Raw genomic sequence first — 7,854 nt, 5'->3', positions numbered from 1 at the left:
TCATACGATGATGTGCTAATGAGTATATTCCGGATAATAAAGACACACAAAAAATTAGGGACTCAGCAAGTAGCAAAAATGCATGGACGCGAACAAGAATACGCATGGGGAGCCAGAAAGTGGAAGCAATAAACGTCATCGCGCCACACGCTTGAAGGCGGAGCATAAATGCCCCCCCCCCCCCCCCCTCCATTTTTTTCCTTTAGAATATAACCCACTTCAATAGGAGGTTACGCATTAATAGCTTATTAGTGTTCCACATGACTGTAGTTATGTGCTTACAGACCGAAGCTATAAAGCAGCTTTAAATAGAACACTAAACTAACTACCTCTCTCTGCTGCTGCTTCCGTAGATCCATCGATGGAACAATCGGCGCAAAACGAACATCCATCCAGCCAAGCCTTCGGTAAGAAAACATAATTCAGACTTGGCAAATATGTGGGTAATTGGGTAATCATGTCCAGAGGGTTGCGTCTAGATCAAGCACTAAAACGCCGGAGAAATAATTTTGGGGTTGGTCGTTTGCTCGGACGCGGGGAAAATGCAATAGAATGCCTTCTGTACCTTCTCTTCTATACCTTCTACCGCTCTGCAGCCTACAGCAAGTTCCTTACCACAAGTGCAACTTGTAAATTCCGTAAGTCATCATCACTGTAATGCAGTCACTATACCCTGTAACTTATCTGATCTGATTTTTATGCTGAGGTCATCCTAAAATAATAACAATAAAAAGCCTCTGCTTGTGCCAAATATATGTATGCCAGGCAAATAGCCAATTCAAAATAAAAGAATGAGGCAGTGAGTCAATAATTTTGGAAAACAAAAACAAAACGACATTGGATCTACCTGGCGAATATATCTTATTTTGCTGTTTTAATGTTAAGCGTGATGCTTGCTGGCTAAAACTACGTATTAATTTTCAGTTTATACGTGTCTGTTTAGTCTTCTTGACATTCTTCCCTCTTCCTTCTTATTTAACATGATTCTTGATGACTAACAATATACTATTAACTTGGACTTATGTTACCAAGGCTCATATTTTGTTATATCCGACGCCTATTTATCATTACTAGGCTCCAGAAAGATCGGTAACGTCATTCTAGATAATTCTCAGTTGATACGTGTCTTTTAGTCTTATTGACGTTCTTCTCTCTTCTTTCTTGCTTAACATGGTTTTTGATGACTAACAATATAGGCAGTATTAACTTGTACATACATTACTACGGCTCGTATTTTGTTATATCCGACGTTTATTTATCACTACTAGGCTCCACAAAGACGACGACGTCCGACAATTTTCACCTGCATGGCAATCCTAACGCTGTCGAATCAGGCTGGTTGCTTTGCATGATTATAATAGAAATTTCCAAAAGTGGATCCATGCGTACATATAATGTGGCCTAGGGTTTCTGACCGCTCTGGAGACGTACTGTTTACCACTGGTGGTGTCTCCAGAGCCCTAAAACAGCGGCATGGTGAAAAAAAAAAAAAAAACGCTTCCTGTTGTCCTGTTCTGTACGCGAATTTCAATTATGCTGTCCTCTCCTGTAATCGAAGCCTCTGTGGAACACTTGGTGAACTGTTTCGGCATATCTGCGGGCAACATCAAGATATGTTGTTGTTGTTTTTACAAACTTGCCCCATTTCAGCCAGCAAGATTTAAAGCCTCGATGTGGCTTGGTTGACCTACGCAGTAGTAACTGTGACATCAGCACATGAAAGTTCAGTTGGCCGGTTGATTTGCAGCAATACTTGCTGAGAAAATTGTTTGTTATCAGGTCATTGCGTACCAACTGTTAATTCGGACACAATCGTCAGTTTGCAATCGTCGTGAGCACCCTTGTAAAAATTTGACAAGAAAATTTAGAGTTCACGCCTGTAGCATAGAATTTCAAGCAGACATTTTTTAACCCAGTCTTAATTTTAGAATCATGGGTTGTGCGCGTATTTCAATGCGCCAGCTGACGCCGATATGCTTGCGCCTGACTTAGAGAGCACGCACTGGGGTGGCAAAGAAATACTCATCCCCGCTATACGTGTGGAATCCTCTTAGCGTAGAACTAAAAATGCTAGTGCGAAATCCGAATTGGTCAGAGTATTTTCGACTATGTGCAGAATACGATGGCGCTTTAATGTTGGTAACGGTATCCAATTGCAGCTTGTTTTATTAAGTCAGTAATTATTGCTGATAGACATTTCAGACCATGAGCGATGTCATGCAAATTTATAAGGAGGCACTAAATAGCCACGAAAAGGAAATAACAAGAAGAATAAGATTGGGATGGAGCGCATTTGGCAAGCACTCGCAGATTATGACTAGCAGCTTACCGGTATCGCTCAAGAGGAAAGTATACAACAGTTGCATCTTGCCTGTACTCACCTATGGGGCTGAAACGTGGAGGCTAATCAAGAGAGTTCTACTTAAGTTGAGGACAACCCAGAGGGCTATGGAACGAAAAATGGTAGGGGTAACATTAAGAGATAGAAAGCGTGCAAAGTGGGTCAGAGAAATAACTCAAGTTGCCGACATTCTAGTAGAAATGAAGAAGAAGAAATGGACATGGGCAGGACATGTAGTGCGAAGAGAGGATAACCGATGGTCGCTGAGGGTAACAAACTGAATTCCAAGGGAAGGAAAGCGTAGCAGGGGGCGGCAGAAAGTTAGGTGGGCGGATGAGATTAAGAAGTTCGCAGGGGTCAAGTGGATGCAGCTAGCACAGAACCGGGTTAAGTGGAGAAATATGGGAGAGGCCTTCGCCCTGCAGTGGGTATAATCAGGCTGATGATAATGATGATGACGACGACGATGATGATGACTAAATCGTCATTGCTCAGAGGATATCTTTTTTCAGGGTAATTTGGATTCAGTTTTGCACGTGAAGTTACACATTGAACCGACATCGTGTTTACAAACATAGAGTGCGCTCGCTGAAGCCAGAGGCTAGAGTGACTAGAAAAAGCTTTACCGGGGGGGGGGGGGGGGGGGGGGGGGTTGCCGGGAGTATCTACGGCGCCGTAAGCTGACACAGTAGGCATTTTGCTTTCATTCATTTACCACACATTTAACAACTCTTTTTAATAGTAATGTCTAGAATATCTATTCTAAACGAGTGTGTTGGATATGAAAGACACGAGCCATGATGTCGAGCTCGAAAAGAAGCCTATGCAATTCCGAGGAACATCCAGCTCAGATTAGGTTTACATCTGTCATTACAACGCACATTTACCGTGTCCTGATTAAAAGATACCTTCGAAACGACGTTGTTGTCCCATGTTATTTTTGCCTTATTTCTCTACAGTGGTATGGAACAGAGGTATGCTGAGAGTTATTCGGGCCGCCATCTTGGCGCTTCAGCAAGTGGAGCTACAAATGTACGAGTCGACGTCCCCTGTCGAGTTCATAGCTTGGATAGAAAGAACGCGAGGCCTCAGGACCATGTTGGCAGAGACGGAGGCTTCACTACTGCAAATATTTGGTAAGGGTAGAAATAATGCATGCATGTATAACTTTATTAAGGAGCCAGCGAACGACGGGTTAAAGCGTCGTGACGCTGGCCAAGCGTCGACCCGGGGTTATGCCCTACTCTGCACTACCTCAATTGGCCCGTTTGTGGTGGGTTGTGAGGCTTGTGCTTTTCGAGCGCACCCCGGGCCTGCTGGACGGCCCATAGTTGAATGGCCTTGTCTGTATTTTGCACAGCACTTTGAAGTTCCGGCGGATATGTCCTGGATGCAGCTTCGGTCGGGAACCTGGCACAGTCCCACATGATGTGCGATTGGTCCGCCGGACCCACTTGACATACACTGCACATATCACTCGTGTAGATGTCTGGGTGGAGGACGTGTAGCACTGCCGGGGCTAGGAGTGACCCGGTTTGCATTTGCCTTAGGATGACCGCCTCCTCCCGACTAAGTGCCGGGTGAGGCGGTGGCACTGTCCGTCGAGCTAGGCGTTAAAATTTAGTCACTCCCTCGTAACTGGTCACTCGGTCTTTTGTTTCGAACCACCACTCGGAACGGTCCGCTTCGGGAGCGCGGAAGGTAAGCGCTCGCGCCGCCGAATGGCCTGTCTCGTTGTGATTCGGTGAGGATGCACAATCTCCCTCGTGCACCGGGCACCACTTGATGCGGATAGTGTTGCCGCGGTCTTGGAGCTGGAGCTTACTGATGATGGCGGCCGCCGGAGCGCACACTCGCTGCTTGGCAAAGTTGCGCACAGCGTTCCTCGAGTGGCTGAGCACGGTGCGACACTCGGCCTCCGAGATCGCCAGAGCGATGGCAAACTCCTCGGCGTCTGTGGCGTCCGTGCACCGCACGCTCGCTGCCGTTGTTTTGATGCCGGTAGCCGCCACAACGGCCATTGCCACGAATCCTTCTCGCTTGTATTCCGCTGCGTCCACGAACCGGGCGTGCGGGTCCTGGGCGTGTTGCTCGACGAGAACTTTGGCCCGCGCCTGCCGCCGTTCTTGGTTGTACTCGGGGTGCATGTTTTTCGGGATGGGGTCCACGTGGATGTGGGCCCACGCCTCATCGCTGATCTCGCACGATTGCCGACTGGGAGCTCGGGGATTGTAACCCAGGGACGTCAGTATACTGCGGCCTGTCTTTGTGGTAGAGAGGCGCTCCATTTGCGCAGTGAGCTGCGCCTCGGCTATTTCTTCTAAGGAGTTATGGACGCCGAGCTGCAGGAGCCGAGCCGTACTCGTGGTCCCTATTAATCCCAACGCCGTCTTGTAAACCCGTCTTATCAGCGTGTTTATCTTTGTCCTGTCAGTGACCTGCCAGTTTAGGTAGGCCGCAACGTAGGCGATGTGACTGATCACGAACGACTGGACGAGGCGCACAAGGCTGTCTTCACGCATGCCTGCCCGTCGTGTCGAGACTCGGTGTATGAGCCGGATAGCATCCATTGCCTTGGTGGTAATCTTGTTGATGGTCCCGTCGTAGCGGCCGCTCTTGTTTAGTAGCAGGCCCGGGACTCTGATCTTGGGAACTTCGGGGATGCGCTGCCCCGATGCAGTCATGAAAATAATGCATAGCATAGACCTAGCTGGCACGGATGTAAAGATGTTGTTGAAAACAATTACTACTCAATTTCTTGTTGTCTTTATGTGTTTCATAGTCAAGGCTTCAGACCCTCGTGCTGCGGCCGCGCATCAGTCGTCAGTCTATTTAATGTGAGTTGGGATCATTATTCAGATTAGTCTCCCATCACTTTGCGTCTGGCGTTGCATGATTTTCAAAACTCCGTTGTATTGTCATGCTATGTGTGTTAGTATGGCTGTGGCTTCCCTATAGGTGCGTTGCTCCATGCAAGGACCAAGGTTCATTCTGTTCATCACATGCTTATTAATTCCTCTTAGGACACCTACTCGCAATTTACAAATTTACATTTACAAAGTTCATCAAGTGACCGAGGGTATTTTCTCCTCCCTATCCGCTGAAGTCTAAGAATGACTAAGTGCTTTTCCGGGAATCCGTTAGAGATAGAGAGAGGAAAAGAGAGGGAGCGTACGCCTTGGCACTGCCCCCATGTCGCTCAGTCCCGGTACCCACACTCCCTTAACGAGTTCGCGTCCTGCCTTTGTCTTCATAAAATCATTGAATAAGGATGCTCTGCGATAAATTTGCGCTTACCATAACTGCATCTAAGTCGATGTATTCGCTGGCCCTCCTATGATTCTTATGTACGCTTTCCTGTGGTATCTATTGATCAGCTAGATCTCCGTCGCAGTTTAGGTGTAGTACGAAAGACTGTATGTCTGCTTTCCTCGTGATATGCTTCTTGTTTGATATTTTACTTATCATCCGTAGTAACTCTCTCATGATACTTGCGAGTCGGATTTTGATGGAGTCCCCTCTTCGACTTAATCCACATTTTCAAGTGCATTTGCATTACCTACGTTACGGGTTCTCTTCCCAACGTTATGTATTTCGGCTTTGCAGGAATCTTTTAAAATGGCCCTTTTGATACTGAGTATTTTTGTTGCTGTAGGGGTGCACTTAATAAGTCCACTTGTTTTTTGAAAGCTTCCTAGCATATCGACTACCTCTTGCAGTCTTTCTTCTTCACCAGCTATGTATATCGTCCACTTTCCTGGATCCGTGTCTCCACAATGTATTTGGCATTTTGACTCTTGAAAGTCTCGTAATAAGTAATGTTAGGATTCACGCTCTAGGATGTTCTCAATTGATGACTAGGATAACTTTGTCGCCACTCAAAATTTTGTAAATTATCCAGTGTGGTTCCTTGGTCATTTCGGACCTATTCGGGGCAGTTATTGCTTAAGTACACAACTGCCGATTGTCAATGGTTTCGCGTAGTTCGTAATAAGCTCAAAGTTTAGCTTGTACGTGTCACTTTGATGGATTCTTTCCCATTACGTTTTCGTACTTCCAATCCCAAGAATATGCGCTGCACTGAAGTGTCGAAGAAACAGTATACGTTTTCGCTTAGCCACGTCGCGGACCTTTTTAACCAGTCAGCTGAAATCCACCGTGCTATCGCTCCAGGTCGACGTGTGCACATTTATACTGAAGATATTTTCGCGACTTCTTTGTGTAATAACTTCAATAAAAACATGGCCTCTAGTGTCTTTTTTTAGCCTATGTTGTAATAATATGAATGCCTCGGCCACTGCTATTGTCGTTTTGCTCAGTGTGTCACTATCGCATACAGTTTACCTGGGCTGCATCGACTGACAGCCGACCTCTTGTAATGTGAAAATATAAGGTTTCCTGCTTTATTTTTGCTCGTGTTTTCTGTTACGTCCACTGCACTTATATTGTCCTACGGTGATGTCTTCGCGCACTACTTTCTCATTTCCAGCCATTACTGTTCCTGAATTTCCGACCTTGCTTCCTGGAAGCGGTCACAAAGTTCACCTTTGCCCTCGTCCATTTCACTCCTCTCCGCCTTGTGTTCGGAGATGATTGTATCAAGGCACTTGTAGTTTTTCTTTGAGTTCTACGTGTGTCTGCTAAAAATTAGCATAAGGTTGCTGTTGTCGTGCACGCATCTGCTCTTGCTGTGCTTAGAGCTATTCAAGGATATATCTCCTACACTCGCCAGTGTAATCGTTGGCTCCTCATTTTGTCTTTTATTCTTCCAGGCTCTGTTTTCTGAACGCAGCTTTTTTTCCGTTCTAGTCATTAAAGTTGTGCTTTGGCCTCTCTCGTTAATTTTTAGGGTCAAGTGCTCTTCTAGAAGAGCATCTTAATGTGTCTTATGCTTGTTGGTTGGTTGGTTTGTGGGGTTTAACGTCCCAAAACGACTCAGGCTATGAGAGACGCCGTAGTGGAGGACTCCGGAAATTTCGACCACCTGGGGTTCTTTAACGTGCACTGATTTAGCACAGCACACGGGCGCCTTGCTTTTCGCCTCCAACGAAAAGCAGCCGACGAGGCCGGGATTCGATCCCGCGTCCTTGGGAACAGTAGTCGAGCGCCGTAACCACAGCGCCACCCCGGCGGGGTTCTTATGCTTGTGCAAAGGAGGGGTGTGTTTTCTTTACTCCTGACCAGCTTACCCTTTCTTTGCATTAGTTCTTCGTATTGTAGGCGTCCGTCTTCTTCAGCGCGGATCTGTTTGGCGTCGAGGCCCCACCTGGATCTCTATGTGCTTCCGCTCGTTGAACGTCGACTCGACATAAAGCTAGATGCCGATGCTTTTCAATACGAGCTGAATCATTCTTTCTTGTTGCCCGTGGTCGTAATTTCAGCCGCATATTTGCGACTCAACCAGCTCGCCCCCGGGTGTAGTAATTTAACATAACATGGCAGTGACAGCGATGAGCTCAATACCAATGGGCGTGGCTTGATATGAGAAGACAGCAGTTGTGGGAGACCTCGCT

This window comes from Amblyomma maculatum, chromosome 6 (genome assembly GCF_055883805.1).
Source record: "Amblyomma maculatum isolate TAMU_Amacu chromosome 6, ASM5588380v1, whole genome shotgun sequence".
NCBI classification, from domain to species: Eukaryota; Metazoa; Arthropoda; class Arachnida; order Ixodida; family Ixodidae; genus Amblyomma; species Amblyomma maculatum.
This window is presented reverse-complemented; position numbering follows the sequence as displayed.